General features: G+C 33.4%; 2 protein-coding genes across 4 annotated transcripts in view; one reads left to right on the forward strand and one right to left on the reverse strand.

Annotated features, from left to right (window-relative positions):
- Positions 1 to 27,450, reverse strand: part of LOC136350654 (lachesin-like) — a 237,078-nt gene that overhangs the window by 207,011 nt on the left and 2,617 nt on the right. The gene's annotated exons all lie outside the window — the stretch shown is intronic.
- The window catches only part of LOC136350646 (lachesin-like), a 314,414-nt gene that overhangs the window by 79,340 nt on the left and 207,624 nt on the right, over positions 1 to 27,450 (forward strand). The window lies entirely within an intron of this gene.

Raw genomic sequence — 27,450 nt, forward strand, 5'->3', positions numbered from 1 at the left:
AAAAGCTTTTTAAGTCTTTTTTTCAATGGATCCACTTTGGATTAAAGAATGAATGAACCGCCTTTTCTTATATACAAGAACCTTTTTTTGATATGTTCAGCTAGGTCCTTTTGGTGATATAAATGTAAGAAAAAATTGGCTGATACGCTAGAAGTATAGCTTGGAACACTCCCACAAAAATGTGCACACCACGCTTAGATGGGGTAAGCATCTACCTCTCAAATTCAATACCTTAAACACATTAAAATCGCTATTAATATTCCTCGGTATCTTGGCCAAAATTTACGACCATTAATAACGGAGCTATGGGAAAATGCCCTTTTTAAACCAAATGTGTATCATATTCTTGAAAATTATGTTTGCGTTTCGGTTCTGGAAAAATTTAACTTGCGCGCTTATCTATTTCTAGTCGGTGGTGGATTAATTCAATTTGCAAAGCGGGGAACTTCGATTCAATCAAACTTTGCTGTAAAATGGAAGTTAGACTTTTCCCATTTTACCAGATGCTGCGAATATATTGCCAATTTTTTGTCAGTCATTGTTCAGGTTATTTCATTTCAGATTAGCAAGAAGTTTGCACTGACATAGACATACTGTAATAAAGAAAACATTGAAGATATACTTTTCTTTGTCCATACTTAATGATCAATATTTACAAGTCTCAAGAAGAGCAGTAATAAAAGCAGATTCTAATGTTTTTTTTTTTAAGTTCTTTGGTATTATTTATAACTGCATCACGTTGCCAGAGAACTAAAGTAAAGATATTTCATTTATATAGTTTCAACGTTTTCCCAAAGCTTTTGGAGTATTTATTACTTTCTCTCATTTAGCTCCGTCTCTTTTAGCCTCTTTCAAGTTAAGTGTGGCAATATATGAACTCAAAAGTAAGTCAGACCTATTGTACGTATCTCCTTTCATCGACTGCAATCATTATGAAAATAACTCATGTTTTCTCTTGAAGTTTTCATTCGATATTGCTTATAAATTTGGCATTATTGTGGATTTTATAAACGCACCCACCAAAATAGCAGAAATATGTATATTTCGAATACAGTAAAAATATTTATTAACGTGTATGAACATTGATTTTTGTGTGAAATTTGAAAAAATACCTGCATCTATGTGTACACATTTAGCGGTGGAAACGATGATTTAATTTTGACAAAGTTTATTAGTTACTGCAATTAGGATATGGTTAGGGTTGGGAGAAACTTCCTCCTAAAATGGCTCGGTATAGCGTAACATCCGTTCATCGGTTAATAGCTAGTGGTCGACCCTGTTTGCGAATAGGTCTAAGAGATTTAACAACCTCGATGGTAAGTTCCGTGAGTGTATGGGGGTCTATGGTCCTGAGTCTCTAGGGCAGTCTCCAAAATGGTACTACACTTTTGTAGAAGGGGCGTGATTACCGCAGGTAACTTATTTCCTGTTATAATCTATAAGATACGCCACTTCTAACTAGTAGGTTCGATTCATGCCAGGAAGGTTAATTCAATTGTGACGTCTTTATTCTTTCATTCAACGAGATTTGAGTCTAGAAGAAGCTCAGGCTCTATTTAAACTCAAGACAATGGGTTACTTGTTGCATTAGAGAGCTAACAAATTGGACTTCTTTATCGTTTATAAAGTTACTTGGTACGTCGTACTTTAGAATAATTTCATCTATGACACATTTGGCACAGCTTTCAACCGTTGGCAATAAGGACCATTTTATGTCCATTGGGTATTTTAGATAATCGATTAAATCCAGTGGTTATAATACAGGTACGGATTCAATCCCTGATACCAGCCAAAGAGTATCGGTTGGCTATGCGCTGTAACGTCTTTCCCTCTTCATAGGAATCGCTTAAAAGTAAATTCTAGTATTCAGTCAATAGTCATTTCTATTTTTTTTCAAAATAGGGATATGAATATTTTTTATGCTATTGTCATTTACATATATAGAATTCAATTTCAATAAAACTTTGCTCACGAGACGAAGTTTCCCCAAACTACTTGCTGTTATGTTTCCTTCTGCACCCTGCCTTTCATAAAATGTACTATTTAGTTACTCCCGCAACTCATAAATCTCTTTTTGGAATCCTGAGCGATGGAACATCGTATATCAAAAGCAAGCGGAGTATTGACAGAAACTATAGCTCTAATCCGATGACCCTTTTTATTTACAAGATAAGCGTACGTACCCAATTCGTATCATGGAAAAATGCGCGAGCTGAAATTGTATACTTTAACTCGTCGTTTTTTCAGTACAGAATATTACAATATCATTCCCGTTTTAAATTAACAACAGGCGTTCTATTTTGCAGAAATAAAATCCTATATGGTGTCTATTTATATAGAGCTGAGGGGCCGTAACTTCAATTAGGGTTTTCACTATAAAAATGTAGGTTAGAAATAATCCGGAGGAGCATATGAAGGGGCCGAGATTGGCCGAGCTTTGCTGCATGAATACCATAATGAAATTATGGTGGAGATAATGAAATAAGAGACATAGGGTTGAATACACTAAGGAATTCAACCCCGTAGATTTTCTATTAGAACGTTTTCTTATTATAAATGAAATTTGCTATTCGAAATCTCCCACGAGGTTTCTTTCGAGGAACACAGGGGCAGACGTAATTTAAATTTTTCAAATTGAATTCCAAAAGTTTGGAGGTTGTAACCTTGCCAGGTACAACTTGCTTCGGCGGAAGCAAGGACATCAATTTTATATTTCAAATTGGCAAATATTTAATGCAGCTGCCTTTGAATCGCGCAAGAAAATTCTTTAACGTAATTATAACAAATCGACCTGAAGGACGACCATCCTATGAAGCAAATCACAAGGGAACTTAAACAAGGCTGCAATTCGAAACGGAAATGAGCATAAACAGTACTTGGTTATAACGGCCTTCCCGATAATTAGTCTATTAGCAACAATTGCTATAATTAATGGCGGTTTGCATATGCGTAATTACCGGGGACGTAAAACGATTAATATTATTCAGATATGATAAAAGCGCTTTTCAATGATTACTATTCGCGTTGTTGTCCATGAAGTCTAAATAGATTTAAGTATCATGTATTGACGAGATGATTCAAGACTCACATATTTACCCCCAATTAACATTTAGACTCGTTTTATCCTTCTTAGGAACGCGAAGCAATAATATCCTGTACAGCCTAGACAAATGGCCCCCAATTAGGCATTAGTTTAGGGATGATTCGGATTAAAGCCGAGATTTAATTATTCCATGGTATGAAATGTCTTGTTTTACAATCTTATTATAATTAATTTAGAATATTAAGGATAACGGGCTAATTGTGGATTCCTACATGCTTAACAAATGATTACTGAAATATAAAGAATATTGTTTATTTTATTTATTGTGAGTTTTTGGACCAAATTTACTTATTTTAAAAATGATTGAACATTAAAATTTTCTCTTGGGCATATGAAGCTTGAATCGAGTTAGATACGTCCTAGTTACACTGCTAAGACCTAGTTATACACTCTTTTTTTAAATTCAATCTAGGTTCTGAGTATCAAATTCGACATCTATTAAATTGTTAAATGTAAGTGTGCATAAGACGAATTATAAACTTTAAGCTTTTTAATTATAATTTAATTCTGAATAGCAAAGTAAAAAAAAATCGTATTATTAAGTATAAATTCGAGTCCCAACTTGGAGATATCGAAAACCTTCAGGGACATGGACGATTTTAGACGGACTTTAAGTTTTGTCGTTATGAAAAGCATATTATTATGCCTTTTTAAAAACTTCAAATAGTTACTGAGATAAATTACCGCGACATCCAAAAATAAAAGTCACTTTTGCATGTAGCATCAGATTGTGCAGAAATTTCGAAATATTCAATTTTTGGAATTGAAACAAGCAAAATTTTCGTAAAAGCACAACTTTGATCGGTTCAATCAATTGTCAACAAATCAATCATTTAGCACGGAGGCAAAATTGTGCCTTTATGGGATAACTTTGAATACTAAATAAAAAACAAATATTACATGATGATGAAGGGAAACTCCGATTATTTTCATTGATATTGCTTAAGGATTTTTTTTTAATAGAAATTATCAGATGTTTTTGTTTTTATATTCATTATTGAATTAGGTGTTTTAGGGAATAACTAGATTTATAGCAATTTTGAATTTAAAGTATTTGCTTTGTCTTACATTTACGGGACGCAGTTCAAATATGATGAATCATCCTATACAACAAATATTCACGCAAGAAAATGTTTATGCATTATATATGTGAATATTTTAACTAACATAAGCAGTTATTAAATATATCTCAAAACTCCTAATTTTACGAAGAACATTTAACTTGAGCACTGTTTTGTGTTTTCTTAATCATTCCAGCTGAGTGCCGTCTTTATCCAAAATTTAAATTTTAGATTACAAAACTTGTTTTTGTAAATCAGGGGGTAGGAAATGAAACATGTTGTCATGTAAAATTTACTCTTAATAGGTTGGGCTTATATACGAATTATATTCCTAATTTATGGACGTTTTACTACCTGGTGTACCGACTCGTTCAAATCGTTCTCTCAGTACATCAATTTTTCATGGTTAGAAGGCTCGTTTCAATTCTAACATTAATTATATCTTTGAGGTGCATCCTCGAAGTCAGAGCAATCCTTTTTATGTTATGTAAAAAGGTGAAATATTCCTTTCACTCTCTATCACCTAAACTTGGGTTACAGTGAATATAATACCAACGTTTTCAAATTAGGACAGAAATGAGACTCATTTGAATGTACAAAAAGGCGGCGGAGATGTAGAAAGAAATAAATAATTATATTTCTTATACCTTGGGTCTTATTCTTTTCAAAGACTTTCTATCAAAGCTCATTTAAATAATGTCATGCAAATTACATTTAGGGCATAACTGAACTGCCAATACCTAAGAGGGATGGGAAATAGAGCATCATTTCGAGAGAAAGCAAAGAAAAAATGAAAATTATTTTGGAATGCATTTAATTTAGTCCCATTGTGCTGTTGGCATACGTGAATATTGGATGGAAAATGTCTGTGTGCTTTACCGACACTTTAATTAGCTAGAAATAACAGGGTTAGGCCTTTGGATATATGGGATGGGCCTATTGTTCAAGAACATCCATTGTTTCTATTTTCAAAAATTTCTATTGTCTCACAATTCTAAAATTTTCATATTGATGGCAAAAAATCTACCAACGGTATATAGGAACAAGATTAATCTCAATGAAGTTTAGACAGGGATTACAATAATTAGCCAATCTCTTTGCAAATATTGGAGTTATATAGCTGAGTTATCTGACATGTTTGTTCCCAGCGAGCTTTCTGGTTACAGACATAAACGGTTGGCATTGTTTAGGTATGCAAATTTAACGGGGCTTAAAATTAAGACAAGAGGTATATTTAATTTCCTGACGAATAAAAACAAGATGGAGTGGATATGCAAATACATGCTTTGGAGTTAAGAAAATGTTTAACTAAGAATTAACCATCAAGGCTCAGAAAATATTCTTGTTATGCCACGTCTCACAAACGCCTTTAGCTTTAAAAGTAATTTTGCTCCTCTTTCCTGTGTAATAGTACCAGAAGCTGCTAGAAAAAGCATTCATGATTTTCTATTCAAATATTAATGATTAGTCTAAGAAATAAATGGAGCGCCATTGCGGAAGTGCACTTATAGTAACACAAAACAGTATTAAATATACCGAACCTCCCACAGCAATTTTCGCAATTATAACATAAAGGAACTTGAGCCCTTAATAGAACGTTTATTCATAATAACAGGGCAGCAACATGGATATCGGAGCAAGCCAGAAAATCCGATAATTATTCAGTTAATACTCCTATGACAGATATAATTCCCTTAAATGCTTTGTTAGTGCAAATACTTATTATCGCAACCGCCTCAAGCTAAGATCCATAATACACAACCGTAATAGTTTTCCACTAAACCACATTTATAGATTTCGATTATCGAAGCCCATGAGCTAGTGGCCTAGAGCTAGAGGATATTACGATTGAATATAAATGAGGACAGCTTTACCGCTAGAACTAGAGCTCTTCACGGACAACTGGAGAAGCCAAATTTGCCTCTGCAATTCGAAGCGTTATGTAAACTCCCTTGATATTGTCTGGTCGCTCGTAAACTTTACCATAGTGGCTAAATAAAAGAAATTGCTGTGTTAACTTCTGCAATGAATGTTTCATTCCTAATTTCTTTACAAAATTTAATTCCGCTTAAATCGGCAAAACTCATGAATATGCAAACGGAGATATGAGCTGAACTAGATAAGTATATTGCTTAGTAGAAACAGATGAATTATCACCCTAGAAACAGTAATGGTAATACAGCAAAAGTAACAACCGCCACAAGAGGAACTGAATGTTCGTAAAATCGTGACGGCATTTCCTTAAAAAATATATTATGCATTGAAATAGAAATGGAAAGGGGATGTTGGATTTGCTGTAATATTGCTGGCATTTGGATAGGATCTATTCCAAATTTTGATCGATTCGGAAGACATTTTTAAAAATTCAAAAGTTTTATAAAGGTTAATTTTTCAACCGTCTTTCGTTTCACAAATAATGGGCGTTAGAATAAGAACGAAATATTTGAATTAGACATCATTTCAGTTGTAATCGTCTAATAAGTGAATACGCATGTCAGATCGAAAGAAGACAGATGGGAGTCAGTAAACATGGAGCGATGTACGGTGCAGCAAGGCGCCCTTTTTACAAAAAAAAAGTGAAAGCTTAATTGGTATAATTCATAAAGTGTGTCCAATTTTCGGTAGGAATAGTGCTCTCACTTCATCAACTTTAAAAGCAATCACTGATAAATTTGAAATCCCTGGTTCAGTTATTGATGGAAAAGACACAATATGACCTCGCAGCGGTCGTTCAGTAGAAAATATCGAGGTAATCCGCCAGAGCGTAGGCGAGAGTCCACCTACCTCGATTCATGGACGTGCACAAAAATTGAAAATTTCAACCGCCACTCGTCATCGTATTCTCACTAAAGATTTACACCTCCATCCTTACAACATCCAACTGACTCAACAACTTTTGCCTACAGACCGTGCACAGCGAACAGAGTTCACCAATTTGATCATTGAATGGCACCGGTCGGGTCACCTCCCGCTATGATGACAAGAATTGACCTCCACGATCATATGACCTAGCATCTCTTGACTTTCTTCTTTAGGATTTTTTGAAAATTCGTATTAATGCCAATAAGCTTAAAACCACCCGAGCATTAAAGGCTAAAATTGAATGCTGCATCAAACAAACACCACCACATTTACACAAAACTATTGTTCAAAATTTCGTCAAAAGAGTGTATTTGTGCCACCAAAACCGCTGTGGCCATTTATCGGATGTGTTATTTCATACTTAATTCCCAAATGTTTATATTCTAAATCATTAAATATTGCAATATTTTGCTACCAAAAAACGGTACTTTTTTTAAAATTCAATTCTTGCGTTCTTATTGTAACATCCTCTATTTGGTAAATAATGAAAAACAGTAATTTCGAATTTTACGCATTTACAAACCTTTACTAGTCAGAAAAAACGAGTTTTAGTCAGTAAATAACGGTCTTTCACTGCCGATTTTTCAGTGTTAGCACCAAAGCCAATTTTAGTTTTTGGAAGTGATCGAGTATTATGTTAGGCCGTTAAACCCAAGCAGTGTTCCCGTAAATTTTTATGTTATATTAATTAATTTCCTTAGTAATAATTACTTTTGTATCTTTTTTACTGGTGCTACTTTTGAATCCACAATAATAACGTGCCATGAGGCCTCCTATTTTATTTTCACCTGAAGTCAAGTGGGGCTACAACAGGCGCTAGTTCGAATTGTTGTACCATTGTGTAACATATATCTGTACCGCTTCAACCGTGAGGCATATAATATAAAGTAAATTAGTGTAATGCTCAGGATCTAACTGGTATGGGCTTAAACAACTGCTAGCAGTAATATATCAGTTTTCATGTATAAATCTGTATATGCACCCAATGTTTCACAACCGAATATATGACCAATAAGTAATTTAACTCTCTCCGTTATGTTCTTTTTGGACGTGGACTAACAATCAGACATAGACATAGGACATAGACATTAATCAGATATTACAAAAAGCATCAATCAGCGACAAGGAGCTGTCTTCAAATTGCATAATACTTAGTAGTTTCAAAAATTGGATAGTTTCATTCTTTGAGAGCCTTAGATTTTTTAAGGCAAAGAACATACATTAGTATTATAGTATTACATATACACATGACATATGCAACATTACATAAATTACGCCAGTTTTGTCTATTCGCAGTTTTGAAAAAACATTTTTTTAGCGGGTGTAAATGACCTGAAATTTCCTAATTTCACCTTCTTTTCTACTTTAACATTCCTTATTAGGAACATCGGTTTTGAGGCATTCTACTACTACAATCGAAATTCCCCAAACCACTTAGTTTTGGAAATCATTCAAGAGAATAATTTATGCAAATGAATAATGCTAAGGTTTATTATTGTGAGTAAAAAGAATATGAATTTCATCCTCAATAACTCAAGCCTGGCCTAAATAACTTAAGAACACAAAAGAGCAAAATGGTTTCAATGAATATTCCATTCAATTTACCTTTTAAATTACATCCCTTTACTAATGTGGCTATTAAAGGGCTTTGGAAATGATGAAAAGCTTCCGTACTTCACTATTTTATATCAGTAATGATTTTTGTGAACCTTGATTGGAAGGCTGATGGATGCGAAACTATTGGCTTGAATAGGAAAAGCGTGGAGCTATTAGAGAATGGAGAGAAAGAATAAAAACTAGGGGCGTTAAGAGCTATGAAATTTGCTAACCTATTCTGGCAGAAGACAGAGCGGTTTCTTTGCTTTTAAAGTGGGATAAGAAAGCTTTTCAATAAAATGTGATTTATCTCCGTTTTATTTATAGCTCTCTGTCCGGCAAATTTTCAAGAAAGGCTCGTATGTATTTTTAGCCGCAAGAAACAACAAAAACTGCCACAATAAATCTTCGAAAAATTGTAACCTCAAACGTATTTTACCCCGTGTGACAAAAATTTTAACTAGAATAAAAATTCCTGGCTGGTTCCCCATAACTCTTTATTGTTATGTGTTTCGGCGGGCGAAATTTTTATTTGCCTTTTATATCAGCGATTTCGTAAGCTCAAGGTATCCTAGAAAAGGAGGATAAACTATACACATAAAAATAATGCAGCCTTGCTTTACTTTAATACCACTCCATCCTTTTGAATTCAAATTAAATTTTTTAAATTTGCGAAGACAAATAGCTCAAACATTCATGCATTTCACTGGTAACATCAGATTACTGCTGCCTCCTCACGGTATGACATTTGTTACTCTCAATTTTTATTTCTTTTTGGCTCTATCATGCAAGGAGAATCTTTTTATGGAAAATTACATATTTGCCTCGGGCTGGCTTCTATTAAAAATAGCTTCAGAGGATTCACTGAATCCTGAGAATTTTTATCACTTAGTTTACCTGGTTTTGATTGACTGAATGAACGTACTTCAATTTATAAAGTTGTTTTTTAATTTTAATGATGTCGAAGCTAGTTGCGAATGCTATATTTAGACACGGAGTTCCTCTTTTTAAATCATTAAATATAAAAATACGAAATATACATATAATTTTCAATGGTGATTATTGGTATCTTCCAAACTCTGAGAGATACAAAAGATATATTTAAAAATTGGAACATTTTCAAATTCGTCAAGAACAAAAACAAGGCTAAATGATCTTCAATTGAGACCATTAAGTCGAAAGATGATTATTTTAAATATCGACGATCAAAATTTAAAAAGTGTAGATCCTCATAAAGGCTCTAGCGCTTTTCAGACATGCAATTTGAGGAATTTACATATTGAAGCCCTTTCAAAATAGCGAAAATACAAATCAAAACGTTCAAAGAGGATTACACATCTCTTATAGCTTTAAATTGCGAAACGTGACGGCAGTATCAACGACCACAGCATCAATCAATAACAAAAATAATATTATCCATATTTCATTTTAATTATTTTTCTCTATCGTAATTGCTCGTTCATAAAGATAATAGCCCTACAAAACATTAGCATTTTAAATACTTATTGATCCGTTAGTATGAAATTTTTAAAACCCTTAATGTCCGAAAGATTGAAACAATTCTGCTGGCAAAACGCTTTGAAGATTAAATTCAGGAATTCGTGATAACTGGAAAAACGCTCTAAAAGCCCAAATGTAAATATTATTCCAATAAGATGATGCCACAGGCTCTTCTTACGAAAGGTAAAGAAGATTAATTAAAATCCTTTAGGGGAAAAACAATTGAGGATTTGCAACAAAATATCTTGAATTCATGGGGTTGAATATTCGTCAAAGAAAATTGCATAACCAGGGTAGATTTATAATTGCTCTCTAACCACTTGAGAATTAAAGAAGGCCTGTAGGGTGTGACAGGATACCTGAGAATGGAGAACGAGCTTTAGAGTCGTCCGTATATATTAAAGATAATGTGAATTGAATTAATTTTCTTTGGGCTCTCAAGAGGAAATGCTCGAATTGAAATGGCTTCAATTTGAGCGGAATTTTTAAGGTCGACGCAGATTTGATTTCGAGGAATTTATGTTTACACGGCGTCATTTTCTTGCTACTCACGACCTTATTACCAATGGATGGTGAGAGACTTTTAAAACATTCTTCAAATGCAATCTAATAATCACTTAGCAAACAACTCTAGTGAAAACCTAAAAAGGTGCGCCTAATATTTCGGCAAGTTAGCCACCTTCAACTTCGGTTGAATTTTACCGAGACATGTACTGAATAATACAACTGCGAGTGGCATAAACTGCAACTTGTCCCTGCCTTTAGGCTGTTTCACGTTGTTTCTGATGGCTTTATGTTTCTGGGTTCTATCTTCATAAAGTGAAAACAGTTAACATGTTTGTCCAGACCACCTTATATATTTTCACACGTCCCACCAGTTTGCGGATAATGATTTTCTTATGTAGGGTGACCGAGGTCACGAGTTTTATAAGTTTGATGAATTTAAACCTCAATGTATTGTAGTACAAAAACCTGGAACGTAACCTGCGTAGAACATGTACAACAAACATAAAGTTTAATTGCTAACTAAGCTCTCAACATCCCAAAACGAGGTTTTTAACACATAAGCTAAAAAGTTCAAAAAGCAATCGTGTTTTAATTAGGGTCACCACTTAGTTATTAATGTTATCAGCCTTCAGAGTATTCTGCATCAAAAGGGTCTAAACTAACAAAGTTACTTTCAGTTGGAGCTTTATTTTGTGTGCGTCATTGTTAGGTTTATTAAGGGTGTACCATAATTTTTGTTTTGGCAACCCAGCCGTTCATCTAAGGCTCGACGGATAATGAGCCCAGTTCCCCTTTTAGATATCTTATTTTTTATTCAACTTCACTGAAACATGTTAAATTGAAGAATTCCCTTCGGACCTTTAACGGTTTTAATTTGCATGTTTAACGTGCAAAAAATATGCCCGATTTTATATTTTGCTCATAAATGAAAGCCGTAAATGGCTTATAACTTTTTTTAAAGTAGCCTAGTTAAGGACCGTACGAGGAAATGACTGGTTATATTCCATTTCCGTTTTTTAAAACTAGGTTTAACGATTATGGGGCCTCGAATGGACCAAAGTTTCAAGTTTTATAACAAAATTTGGAGTCACATGACTTGGTAATACAGTTGAAAGATGTTAAAAGTTTAGAGAATTTCGATTGGAAAATTTGAAACAATGGATCAGGTTTGTAGGAAAAAAATTAGGAATGATCTTAAGAAAAATAATTCAACTCTAAACGTCGAAGCAATCAAAATATTAACTCTTAACTTAACCTAACCTAAATGAATGAATAAATTTTTAATACCACTCATCAGGCTTAGGCATAAACGAACTGAAAATTGGGCCTTAATAACAATAAAAAAATAATTTCTAATTATACTGCGTGACATAAAAAAGAGAACACTCCGTAAAAATGGTTTTCTTTAAATAATTTTTGGTATGCACGTTTGTATATGGGAACACAAAAAACCATTAAATTTTCAACCACATTTATCAATGTATTTACGAGTTATCATGAATTTTAGATTTCTTTTTACTATAAAGATTGCAATAAAATATCAACAATATGACTGTGAAATATCATTTGTTGGTGTATAGTGTGCATGGAAAGTGCTTTTAGATTAATCAAATATGGTTAAATGCAGAAAGCAGCTAAATTTTCATTAATTGAGCGAGTTTAAGAGAGGCCGAATAGTAGTGGGTTTACAAGAGGCTGGTCGATTATTTAGGAAAATTTCCACAAGATAGAACCATAGTGTAAACACTATAATGAGACGTTATCAGGCATGGTTCCAAGAAGAACAAACAGGTAGAAGGAGAGGTACTGAACAATCCCGAAGATCTACAGAATGCCAAGATCGCCGCCTTCCAATTATGGCCTTAAGAGACACGTTCGACTCGTCAAGAACTCTGGCGGATCAGTGGTTTCTGAATATGGAAGACCCACTGGAATTCGAATTATTTATGGCTGAATAGGAAATGTTCGACTTATTGCCTACCGTCCCCATCTTATATCACCCCTCACCTTAAATCATCGTCAAAATCGACTACAGTGGTGCAGAGAACGGATACATTGGAATCTGGAATAGGATAATATCGTGTTCAGTGACGAATTCAGATTCTGTTTGGATCTGGATGATGGTCGGGCAAATGTAAGAAAACGCGGTGAAAGACGGGATCCTCAGTTTACAATTCAGAGGCACGTCTATCAGATGGTTGGAATATTGGTTTACGGGTGCTATAACACATGGTAGCAGGTCACCTTTACTTTTCATTAGAGGCAGTATGATAGCCCAACGATATATCCAAGAAGTCCTGGAACCTCATCTCTTGCCTTATCTGGAAATGCACGACCACATATGACTAGAGTAACTATGGACTTCTTTCAACAAAATGCAATCAATTTGCTACCTTGGCCAACACAAACTCCAGACCTCTCACTGATTATTTATATATAGGATACTGTAAGGAGAAGGTTGAATAATTTACCCCATCCTCCACAAACCCCAGCAGCGCTGTCATGTTGCTCAGTTAGCCTGGAATGAGATCTCCTAAAAGAATATCAACACCTCTTTAGATCCATATGTAGACGTACAAGTATCCATATGTAGACGTACAAGAATGTATAATACATCGCAGAGAACCGATAAATTAATTTTTTTTTTTGGTTTTTAACAATTAAATTTGTTCAATTTTTTAATGCACTATTTGTTTTACCTTAAGAAACATACATGTCAAAAGTTATTTAAATAAAATCATTGTTACGGGTGTTCTCTTTTCTATATCACGCAGTATACTTCTCCATTTCGCTGAACTAAAACAGTAAAAAATTTAAATACAAAGTAGCCTTAGTAATATGAATTTCTCTCTTGGTTAAAACCATAGATAATTTCTGGCCTATGGACGCCTACCAAATTGTCCCGGTGTATCATACCTGGGAAATATATTGCAAGGCAAGTGAACTTAAGTAATTAAATTTTTATATGAAGGTTTCACTTTTGTGGTTTTTAAAATTTGTAATATGTGATTTTGTTTATTTTAATGGTATTATACTGATTTCTATTATATTTATAATGATATTTTATGGTCGTTGTGTATTTGTGTTGTGTGTCTGTTCAATCCTGAGGAAGCTTTAAAATTAAAGCGAAACGTCGACCTTACGGAAAATCCTCGCTTTTAATTGTCACTTAAACCTACTAAATTCAATGAAGTATGTAACTTTATAACTTCAACACTTCACCATCTCCTTAAATTCCTTTCATTTTTTTAAATACTCTGGTATATAAGGATAATTAAATATAGTTTAGGAGCTAAATATAAGACAAATATTTCACTGCGTTGCTAGTCGATATTTGCAATTGTCTATTAATGGTGTTTCTAGTGCTGGGCAATTTACAGATGTACACATAGATGTATACTACAGAGAGCCAACGCCAAATATATTTTCAGAATATGGAAACTTCGGTATTCTGGGAAGATGTGTGATTTTGCGTTTATATTTTTAAAATACACTCTTCGATATATATATAATTTTGAACTGTGCAGAGAAATTTCTATGCTTTCTACAACAGGGATCTCCATGGCCTTACGTTATAACGAAGACTATCAAAAAACTGTAACTATTTTATAACCGAAAATTTTTACTTAGGGTTTCATTCAAAATGTAAAATTTATGTAGTAATTTTTGAATGTTGATTATATGTCTGCATACATGATTATTCCATTCACATGTTTATCGAAAACAACCCGAATATCAATTGAATCTATGCCGATATTGTTTCCCTTGAGATTATCAATATTCAATCATATTCAAAGGTATGTATGCATAATATCAAACAGCGATACATTGGCAGCTATGCTTGAAAATGTGATGAGTTTGATTTGTTTCCCATATTCAAACCGAGCCTAAAAGTAATTAGCAAATTCTTAATCATATCGGTAAACCAGTGTGGCTAAAAACAATGCCCCGTGGTATTCAGATTTTCATTCGTAGGGATGTATTGCGTTTATCTCAAATTTTTACACACTGCATTCTATCTTTTTTAAGCCGCTGAACATTCAGGAAGGATTTATAGGGAACCGTATTAAAACCCTCCTCCAAATTCAGAAACATATCCAGTCTTCACTGTCCCTACATTATCCAATGTGCTCTAAGATAGCTTGCAGATGACGTAACTAATGCGAAATCCATTTGATCACCAAATTGAAGCACTGTTAAAAAATTCAAATACATTTTTCGAACATCTTAGTAACTGAGTTAATGGACACCAATAGATAACCAATTAAAAATTATACAAATAACCCATCAAGAAAAACATTTTGTTTTTATTTTGAGGTCGAGTTTTCGATCGTGGCTTAAGCCCGGTTCCCTTAAAATGGACTCTAAGTTTATATATATGCACAAAAGAAATTGTTTTGTGACGACGATGCATTTCTTATGGACAACCAAAATTTCCAAGAGTCGAGTTTAGATAAACCAAGCTCAAGCCATCATTCAATAACTCAGTCTGAGTATGTTTATTGTATTTTCTTAAGGTTTTCTTATGAGCATATTATAATATGCGCTCAACAATTTCGTTCCGCTCTAGACCCTTGAAAGGTACATTAGACATGCTTCGAAAAATGTAATAACTTTTAATAGTTTCTTGAGGAAATATATGCAAGAAAACGAAATTAAATTTTGCTCTAACGTATCGCCGTTAACCTCTATGCATCTCCTTTTATCTTTTCTGGCAGGAAATATTATTAAAAACGTGATATCATAGATTCTTGTTAAACAAATTGTTTTATTCTTCACTCACCGGGAAAGAAGTATATATTTTGTGGTCTTAAGGGTATTTGATTACTTGGCAAAGACGATCTTCTATGTTATTTGATTCTTGTGCGTAAAGTAAATTATCGATGACATATGTACGTATGTATGTATATATTTATATACACACACACATATATATATATATATATATATATATACACACATATATATATATAACGGAATATATTCTTTGTAACCGGGGAATCTGGGTTTCGGAGGCTTAACGAGGATATGGCTTCCCCTTTTGTGAGGATCCTCCGTATTTATGTATTTCCAACATCCCCTGTTGAATTTCATTCTCCGTCACAATTTCCTTTTCTTTGGCCGGCCCTTTTGCTGCTCATTGTAATCAAATATCGTGCACCTGATTTAACAGAAGCCCTTGTCAATGAGTAAGAGCGATATTTCATTAATACCATCTTACTGAGGTTGAACGAGCGAACAAAACTACGATAAGAAAAAGATGCCGAAAGAAACAGGAACCGGAAAAGAACAAACCTGGAAACTTTTACGGCCAGAATCAACATCTGAACTCTAATTATATAAAAGGAGTTGCGGAGTATTTAAAGAATGATGAATTGGCGGTCTCAATAACTAACTCCAAAGTGGCATTCTTTTAGCTTTATCAGGAACTAATTAGTGGCAAAATTTTCGAGCTTTGAGAAAGAAAGACGTGCCGATAGTAATTAAGTTTATGAGTCGAAATATAGGTCGAAATATTACAATGCTGCATCTTTCGCAGAATTTTTCATTTATTTCGACATTTAGTGGGAGTTAAAGCATTAATGGTAGCGATTGCAAAACTGTTGTGTGATGGGCAAAAACTTGTTTTGGTATCGAAATTATTGCGATGGAAAAACTCGAAACGTGCCATTAATAAGTAAATGGGTTTCTGATATAAAACGCAGCGCTGAAGTCATTAGAGGGTGCTTAGAAGGCCAACTTTGTAAAGCGTAAAATTCTAAATAAACAGACGAAGTGTCAGATCAAAACCAGTTATTTTCTTTTTCAATCTGTTCCGAAGTAGTACGCAAGTATTAAAAATAAATGATGATTACAGTGAGGGCAGGAATAATAATTGAAAATGACAAGCCATTTTTAGCCTTGCAATTTTGTTTCAACAAATAAACACCAAATGACTACCTTTAAAATTCATTTTTAATGCTCGTAACGTCCATTTGCCACCGTTACATTTTCGCTGGGATAAAAGTGAAAAAATCTTATAGCTATCTCGCTAAGCTGCAATAAGTCCCAAATATCCTGAGTTAGACATATTTTCCGGCTTACAGTTGTTTCGCAATATTGTTCCAGCAGGATTTTTTCCTTCCTCCACACATGTCCCGTTCTAATTTTTTAGAGCTACGCCATTCTTACAGCAAACTCCTTTTGTTCGCCGGGTGTTTTCGAGCAAAACATAAATATTTCCATGATAAATGTTCTCTTGATTTCCACTTTTTGCTTAACCTGCACACAAGTTTGTGCTCAAACAAGATACGCCATTAGTATGTATATGATATAAAGAAATTCGGGAGAGACTTTTATTAAGGAAGTATAAATTCTTTTTGTGTCGACGACAGGCGAAAGTCAATATAAAGGGTCCAAACAAAAGGTCTGAAAAGAAAATTCGATAAATTCATTTTACGTCCGTGTAGCCGAAAAAACCAAACCAAGATCATATATGGCACTAAAAAAGATTAAAAGAAAAACAAAGCAACATATCGCTACACGCCTCCGAGACAAAAACCCTGACAACGTAAAATATATTTAGAACAAATCAGGCCGCCCAACTTCTACCTTATAATTTTAGATGAGTAATGGTTTGTGCGACTGATTTAGGGTTGAATCCTGTTTATGAATATTATGTTTAATCAAATGGAAAAGATATATTTTACCATTGTCAGTAATTAATTATTACTTGCGCTCAGTAATGTGGAAGATTCGTGTGTAAAAGGACATACAGCGACGGGCAAAAAATGTGCTCCATGTGGTATTTTTTTATTTGAATTTATTAGAACATTTTATTCTCGGTAAAAGTTTAGGCAATCCTGCAAACCCAAAACGCACTTTACGAAATTTTTATGCCTCATTTCATATGGGACAGATTCGAAAATTATGAAAATGGCTCACGTGTAGAGTACCTTTATTTGTAATTTTCGAGGAAACATGTATTATGAAAAATTGTCTAGAATTAAAAGATAAGCTCAACAATGAAGTTTCAAGTTTCTATTCCATAAAATACTTTTTACGATTTTTTTATAATTTACCTCGTATAGAAAATAAAATAAATTTATTTAGTATGATAGTTTTGTTTCAGAAAAAATAAAAACATACAAATTACCAAGAATAAAATTTTCTGACATATTCAAATTAAAAAAAAATACCGTATGGTTGGAATTTTTCGCCTGACTGTATAAATAGAGATGTTTACTAATCATTAAATTATTATTGAGTTTCATGCAATCAAATGTAAATGCATTTATTCAATTGAGAACCTCTCATAGTCTACTATCAGTCAACCTTTACGTGATTTTCTTATAGCGTTGAATTGAATTAGAGCGAAGGATATCATGGTGACCGTTCGTGGTCCAACATTTGTTACCGTCTCGGAACACTGACCAGATTATGACTAATAATAGAATATTTGTGGATCTTTAAATTTGTAGAAATTTTCTACGAATTATCTAGTATTCGAGAGTTCTAAAAACTCCGCATAATTGACCAGTAACTTCTCTAAAGTTAGAATTTTTGAGACGATAAAGAAATTCTTGTCAATTTTCAGCTTTTTCGAAAACTTTTTTAACGTCTATTAAATCTTGGAGAGCGCCATAAACTTTCAAAGTATCTTTAATCTAAAACAGATGCATATCAACGTTTATAAAATTCATCAGGAATTCATCTGAAATTCATCTAAATTTGCAAATTCCCTTAGATAATTCAGATCTTCTAAGACATAGTTCTCATTATAGATAAATTCTTAAAGGTTTTTGAACCTTTGGAAATTTGCGTATTATTTGATCAATAACCTCGCAAAATTTTAATTTCTGGAAAAGAATTAGGAGTGTTCGGGTCCTTCTCTAATATAAAGAAATTTCTGAAAATATCTGTGAACTAAGGGGGTTTACGTTTTAACTCAAATTTACTTAATTTACGCTGTGATAATTTGGGAAAATTTAATAGCTAAATATTAGAAATATCCCAATTATTCGAAAATGAATCTCAGCTTTATAAAATTGCATTTTATATTTGATTTGGTGACTTATCAAATAAGAAACTAAATATACGTTTTTTGATGGATTTCTTTCCTCATTATTATTATACTTTGCTTATAATTGTAAACATGTAACATAGCCTAACGCGTATCAAACAATCTTTAAGATGTTTGAGTTTGAAATATAGCAATTTTTGCGCTTTAAAAACTCACGAAATCCAAATCTTTTGGAATGAAGCAGAATAATATTCACATTTATATGTTTTTAAGGAAAATAAAAAAATTGCAAAATTTGACAATTTTTATGCATGAATTCAATCTTTAGAATTATTGTATGGAATAGATTTGTACTGTTTCTCTCTAAAAGACATTGGCTAGAAATTATAGGCCTTGAAAGTGCCGAATGTGTCATATTTCAAGTAAATACAACTTTGGTTTTATACATATTAATAATTAAATTCGCTTGTAAATAAAAAAATTAAAATCGAATAACATTTTGTAAAATGGATTTTACATACTAAAATTTAAATATCACACTGACCTTTATTTCATTAAAGTTACAGATATGAAAGTTAGCAAAATTAAGGCTAGATTTCCTAACTTGTCTCTAATTTGTCAGTCAGTGTATACAGGGTGTTTAGTTTACCAATACATATCCGAAACAGGATGGTAGGTAAGATTATTGTGAACATATTTAACCATATGTACTATTATACAAAGTGTCACGCATTTCCAGATATCGCCATTTTTCTGAATTTTATCAAATTCGCTGTTCACTTCCGTGTAAGTTACAATAAAAATTTAATAGAACATTTGCTGTGACTCTATCGGTTTTCGCATAAACTTGAAAATGTATTTTATCGATATCAAACATGTAGTAGTATCTACATAGGACAAAAAAAATGTCATGCTTTAAAATTCCAAATATGAATTTCTCTAATACGAAATCTTGACTTTGTAAGTAAATAAAGAGAAAGATGCAAATGGAAGAGACGTTAGAATACCTTTAAAAACTTCTTTGACCATTGCTCTTTTGAATGATATATTGAAAGGCGCAGCCTTAATGCTCCATAAGGTATTTAATTAGAAAAGAAAAATAATCAGAAAAAACGCATAGGGCAATTTAACAAATTGAATAAAAACTTAATAAGTAATTATTATTTATGCAAATTATACTATTTACTTATAACTGATTATTATTCTCAAAATGGGAACCACCGTTTCTGATACAACTTCGACATCTTCGTCTTACCACTGTGGTGGTTTCTCTTAGCCTCATTTCAGCTTTCATTAATTTTGCTGCCCCATCAATTTTTTAAATGAGATGGTCTCGATCATGAATTTCCTCATTGTATACCAGTTCTTTCATTCGTCCCCAGATATGACAGTCAACTAGGGTGAAATCTGGAGATCTGGCAGGCCATAATATCGGTCCATTTCGTCCTATCCATCTTTCAGGAAAGTGATTATTTAAAAACTCTTTTATTGTTTTTTGATAATGGGCCAGACATCCATCGTTTTGAAATATGATTTTCAATGGTCAAAGAAGTTTTTAAATGTGCTTGAACGACTCTTCCATTTGCATCTTTCTCTTGATTTACTTATAAAATTAAGGTTTGAGATTAGAGAAATTCATTTTTCGAATTTCAAAGCATCACATTTTTTTTTCATATGTAGATACTACTACATGTTTTATATCGATAAAATACATATTCAAGTTTATGCGAAAACCGGCAGAGTCACAGCAAATGTTCTATTAAATTTTTATTGTAACTTACACGAAAGTAAACAGCGAATTTGGTAAAATTCGGAAAAATGGCGATATCTGGAAATGCGTGACACTTTGTATAATAGTATATATGGTCAAATACGTTCACAATCATCTTACCTACCATCCTCTTTCGGATGTGTATCGGGAAACCAAACACCCTGTATAAGCATTGATTTGGGTAGCTTACTGCTTACCTGCAAACGGTTGTTATTTTGTTTGGGAAGAAAATAGAGCTACCAGTAAAGATGGACATTTCCCAAATAAAAAATTTTTTATTTTGGTTTTTTTGAGTTAGTTGAGTACGGGAAAAGCCTATATTTAAAAATTGAAAACCAGATGTATCAGTATTTTTTTATATCGTTGGGAAGGAAACAACTTATTGAGTCTACTTAATTAAACTATTACTCAATTTCCGGTGTTTCATGCTACCTAGTATTACAGCCTAAACATACAAAAAAATGTCACAGAATGTAAATTTACCATTAAATTCTAAATCTCGCCCTTAGCAAGACTTGGAATTAGATAAATATTAATTCTTCTCTTAATACATACGTTTGGAGCTGAATCTGCAAACATATACATCTATCAGCACATGTAAATTTACTTTTCGGATGAACCGTACGGTAATTAAAATTTAAAAGGGTTTGTCGGTCAACAAACTTCGATTAAGATAAAGTAGGACGAACCCTTGAATGGGATGAGGGCAAAATCAGCCGAACAAATGAAGCAAAATTATGCCTTTTTAGGAAAAGGGGATATGTATATAATCCCATCAGATCGGTAAAACGGGTCATTTGGACCCAATACCAATTAAACGGGAACAAAGTTGATTAACTGAATAATTCGAGGCGAATTAATTTTATTGTTTTACCAAATTAAGTGGTATCCCATGTGTAATTACAAGTACTTCGGGCTTCGAGGTTTCGAATTAACTTAAAACTTGATCATTTAAATTAGTCAGTAGGCTGTTTTTTATTAAGTATTCTATTCACAATTACTACTTAAATTAAACCAAAAGCCAAGAAGAACTCTTGCACCTAGTCGTAGGTTTGACACACATGAACCAATGGCACAACGGAAAACTTGCAGCTAAAAGGTGGCAAATTATAAATGCCACGGGGGTAATTTTTCACGAAGTTCTATGTCCTCCCCTCTTTATTTCTTGTAATTTGTAACTTAGAATTTATTTCTTTCCGTCAGGGTTTTATCTGACATCTAAGCCATAATAAAATCTATTTGTTTGTTGTGAGAGAATTCCTTGCTTCTGGACCTTTGTCTGGATAACTATGTAGGTTGAAGTAAGTAGTTAATCAAATACTTTCATTCGGCATATCTCCGTACATTGAAGAATTTATTGACCTATTTCATTTTGAATAAAATTGTTTTTATCTCTAGGGTGTTTATTGCCACGTAAACTCACTTAGTAAATTATTTCTGAAAGGGAAAATTCCATTTCAAATTTAATAAAACTCCTTTCTCTTAATACTGGCGTAAAACTTTTTCTTAAGATAATCACAAAGGAGTTGCCGATTTTGGCCCCAGGGTCCTAATATAAGACCTCCAAGGGTTAGCCCACTATCCCTTATTTCAGAATATTAATTTCCTTTGCTGTTTTAGTTAGACAGTTAACTGAAGTATATCTATTACAGCTTTGGGTCAAAGGATAGCGGTCATAACCGTTGATTCAGAGAAGGTTGTAAGGTATCGAAGGTGTCGGGTTTAAATTAGTGTGGTGATATGATAAAATTTCTGACTGGCTATTTTGGTTTACGACCCAAAAGGGCCACTTAGACGGAGTAGGTGTGTTGAAATACGATAAGCCTCGGCTCTTTCTATATTTAAGGATAAAAACATAGTGAAGCATCACATTTCGCCACGCAAATGTGTCCTGATTTAGATAGTGATCGTGATTTATCAAATACTTTAATATGGTAGCTATTATTAATTATATGCTTTGTTTATGTTAAGTTTGGTATGGTTTCTCTATCCTCAACGCAAATTTAGTCCCTCCACCGGACCGGACATCTGGGGTACTGTTGATTAAATTCAACATGCACTGTTGTCGTATGAAGGCAAGGGGGATTAAGAGAATCAATCATAGAACAAGGTTCGAGCACTTCGTCTGTGGAAAACAAAATATTTTCTTCCTCACGTTTCGGCGCGTTGGTCAGTGAAGAGTTTCAGTTTGGTCGCACTCATATGATTTTATTACTTTGATTAACCATTAGCGGACTGCGAGGTGTGACGCTTCACTATGTTTTACCTTAAGGAGTCAAAGTACCAAACTGAAAAATATTTGTTTTTAGCAAATCAATGAAAATATCTTTCGAAATAAACCCTCTATTATGGATATGAGACAAATTTTATTTTGTTTTTTTCTTTTATTGAAATAAGCATATTCTGAAAGTTTGCAAAATGATCACATAAAAACCCTGCATAAACAGAGGTTTTGCGTTTTTGTACTTGATTATTATTTTTACATTATCAATTTTTCTACTCATCTCAATGTAACATTTTTCAATATATTTGTCGGTCCCCCAGCCGAATGAAAATATTCACTGTTTAGAACTAAATTTGATAGGGTGGATGCACATTTCCCTATCCTGAAATGTCAATCATAACACGTCCGAGAGCAAATTAATCAATCATTACCGTAAAACGCTGAAGGCTACTTGTCAACGCAAAAACAAAGTTAGCCACAATCTAAATTATCTGGCAGCTGATACACTACGCAATTTTAATCAGTTTTTGCGATGGGAAAACATTCATTGGGACAAACCTTGTTATTATTTTTTGCGTTAATCGTTTGTCCGCTGCCTGTTTCTATGCTTAGCGAATTGTTAGTTAATAAGAAAATCCCATTAACTAACGATTTTTAGGCTTAATTGTCACTAAAATATTTCCCTTTTTGTTTGAAATATGTTTGGAAAATCATGTTCCTGACTACAGGTAATGACGCCCGAAATATCTGGATTAATGGTTACCCCAACAATTTCGTATATTATATAATGCCGATTTAAATATTTACAAGTATTAATTTGAGCGTAATATTTCATATCTATCATTACACAAAGTATGGAACAATATGGAATGGGCTGTATTTAACATACTCCCAATTAGAAATATCATACAACTGGGTAATAAATTGCGTTGTGAAAAAATTTTAATTGCTTTAATATCTGCACATAATCTGGCAGTAAATCTGCATCTATAGCATGTAATTGGAAATACAAATATTTTTAATACTCGGTGCAATTTTTACTGTAGACCTTGCTGTTGCCCACTTAGCGTAATTGATTTGACACAACGTATTTTTATAGTCCAATAATTGAAAATCTATAGTGGCAAATTTAGTATAGTGATACATTCCACAAAGTATCGAGATAAACTGATATCGCTGGATTTATTTTCGAATAGTACTTGGTCTAAATGTTCTTTTCCCGGGCAAATCGAATTTTGCGTAAAGTTTTCCCACTGCGTAATATCAGGAAGTGAGGAAAAAATGAGAATTTAATGCAAAAATGGTCCCTAAATGTTTGTCCGATCCTTTATTACGCTTTACTTCAGGTTTTCGCGTGTTGGGAGTGATTGATTTTCCAGCCAAATCCCTTGGTGTTAATTTATCCGCGGATAGTCCCCACTTTATTCCACTATTTTGAAAACATGTCATTGGAGTGGATTACTAATGTGCCGTTATTCGCATCTACGTCAGGAGATCTAGGCAGAGTAATGGTGGAATAAAGTGCCCCTTAGAAATTTGACGCAATACTTTGTTCGAATTTATTTTCCCAAGGTAACCGCACTGCCTGGATGTACTAAACCATCGAGCCACCCTCATAATGAGCGAATGAGTAGTTTATTATACGTACATACATAGATCGGTTATTGCAAGCAGAATTTCCATTATCATTTTCAGCAAATGACAAATACTCATCTCACTAAACAAGTGAATATGCATTATTGTCTGCACATTAGTAATGGCTGGACGGTATATAAAGTAAAATCAGCCATCCAAGCAATCTACTTAACGAACTTCTAGTCATTAGTTGGGCACATGAAATTCAAAGGGACAATTAATATCAATTTATACGTAGATTTGCATTGCTCACAACTCCGGCAACTTGCCACACATCTAACACTAATTAGCTTATTATAACATCTCCGCTCTAACTGTGAGAGTTTTCCCTTATGCTCTCGTTAGATGATGAATTTCTACTGTGAATGAGGTTTTAATTCGATTGTTAAGTATGGGAAATGTTTAATCAAAAATATGCATTGCAGAAATTGAAATCACTTAAAAATAGGCAACCCAACCCGCATTTCCCATAACTATCCTCTAACTACACTGCAGATCTTCAAATCTGAACTACGAAATGCACGTTTGGTCTTTTATGACTTAGTTTCGTTGCCCCCAATACAGCGAATTAAACTTTTTTCGTTTTTTAATAACAGCTCCTACAAGTTTTAAGATGTTTGAGAGTATACGCAGTTCTACAACGAACATGCGCTCAATTTTTTAATTGCTTTCCTTTGACTCATCGTTTTATTACTACTAGAGTAATTAATTAGTCACAATTATACATACTATTGTACATATAATTACACATATATCGTTATACGTATATGGTTATACGACAACCGATTATTCAACAAACGCGGTATTAATATCATACTTGACACTCACTCAACAGACAGAGATAGCTATAGCATGGCTCTGTCACTGCCATTGGATTTGAATTTTTGAAATAGACAGCTCGCATACCTACTTCTAACAATGCTCCCATGAGTGACGGGCTCCGTTCACATGTCACTGTTAAGCTTAAAAACTGGAATTATGAGTTATTTTTTATGTTAAACCAAAAATCATATTTTATTTAAGAACCTTGATCAATACTTGCAGACAGAGGAAAATTATTATTACGAACTGGTGCATTAATATGCGATTAATAACGTCACTTCTATTAATGCGTGAGCAAAGCGAATACGTTAAACCGTTTCCGATTATTAATAGCCTTCATTAATACATTTGTCGGTTAAACAACTATTGTCGGCGTTAAATTTCATATTATCTGATAAGAATGGTATGGTGAAAGTGAAATTTTTCCTTAAATAAGTAAAACAACACATATGGTAACGAAAAGATTTACAAAAGCTCTACAAACTGTAAACCAAATGAGTACAAAATTAAAGCTTACCTACACAAATGTTATATTGGGTGTCCAGGATAACCCTGGACAAAAGAAATTAACATGGAAAATCGATTTTCATTTTTTATAACTTCTACATCGAGGTTATAGTACTCAAGACTGGTTATCATTCCGCAATTTCTTCAACTTTTTAATTAAAGCCGTTTTGTTCTAAAACGCCTCCAAATAAAAAAAAAATTAATGACCCGCGGAACCGTTCGAAGCCACCATTGGTCATAGTCAAGGTCAGAATTAAACAAACAGAAAGTAGCCAACATTATTAGCGTATAAACCCCGTGTCAAAGAAATTTTCTAATTTTGTTAGTGTCTAAGCGATTTTTAACTTATTTACTAGTTGATTCAGTGAAAAATCAATGGAAAATCTGAATATAATTATTACGTGATCTACTTTGATGTCCCCACAGTAAGCAAACAAGTTTCTCATTATCCCGTGATAACGCAAAGACATAACCTATTTTTTATCTCACTCAGTAGATAGAAAGACCGATTGTGCATGCGAATCTGCTATGTCCAGGATTCGGCGGGACACCAGGGTGAAACCGTTTCATGTATATGCTAACCTATATAGTATAACATTAATACTACACTACACAACGAGAAAAAGAAATCATATGAATTTACATAGGTCTATCACATCTCACGTAGTATCTGATATAAGTCAATAATATTTTGAGCTAGTCGATGGAATTTAAATGCAAATTTCAAATTTAGATTATCTGGGTAATTAAGAAACCATTTCATTTACCTCCCCTGTATTTGGCTCGATACGAATTCCCAATCGCGAAGCACGACATTATAAAATGCAATTTTTGTAACTTTCTGATGCACCGTATGCAATGCTACAGTTGTTTGTTTATGCTATTGTAATTTCGCATGTGGCAAAAAGGGATTACAACACCTTGTGTTCCTAAGCAGGTTTTCGATAAACCAAAATGAGTTTTGAAATATGTAAGTGTTTCAAAAACCATTTTCAAGTCTCTATACCGTCATTTGAGGCATTCAGGTTCAATATAAGATCTCAGTTAGTCAATTGAATGGAAAAAAGTACCTCGTAAATTTCATAATTTCCAAAATAGTGAAGAAGTAAATATCTACTTTTTGCCATTTTTCCAGTTTTGATTGTCGATATGTACTCCGAAATTTTTTTGGAGCAAATGGAGTTAAAAGATGAAATTAATCAACTCAACGAGTTTTAGAATCCAGCTCAAATCCGCTTGTAATATGTCAGTTTTTTCAGTTTGAGCCACTTTCACCTATCTAGCAGTTGCACGCGTGTGCACGTTTATTCATTCCCTTTACATATCGCCAATTGCGGACTAGCAAATTGAATGTAATGTACATAGAGCGGATATGATATGTGAGATGGAAATTGAATAATTTATAATGGGAATCAACCTTTATACTGAAAATTTCCTAAGAAAGGTGAGGGATGGTACCTAATTTTTTGTGGCTTTTCCTATTTTGAACGTCGATTCCTCGGACACCGGTGTAGTAAATCATCATTGCATTAAATAATAACTTTGATAACTCTCATAAATGTGACACAAATCGGATTGTAAGATGTACGATAAGTTTTGAAATTCTTGAAATGCTAACCTGGTTCGTGAAATAAAAAAACAAAAACATGAACCCCCTGTATCACCATAAATATGATATTTAACGGCCCACTGTCGAGGTTGCAACAGCTGTTATACATCTCTGTTTTAAGAGCTTTTTAAGAGGGCAATAGCGGTAATGGACGCTCGAAGGTATCATTTGCCTTATGAAAAGAAAGATGTTAATTAGGGTATCTGGGTTTGTTGCAAGTTAAAAATTGTATTTAAACGCAAACAAACATG

The sequence above is a fragment of the Euwallacea fornicatus genome, chromosome 3, assembly GCF_040115645.1.
Source record: "Euwallacea fornicatus isolate EFF26 chromosome 3, ASM4011564v1, whole genome shotgun sequence".
Lineage (NCBI taxonomy): Eukaryota > Metazoa > Arthropoda > Insecta > Coleoptera > Curculionidae > Euwallacea > Euwallacea fornicatus.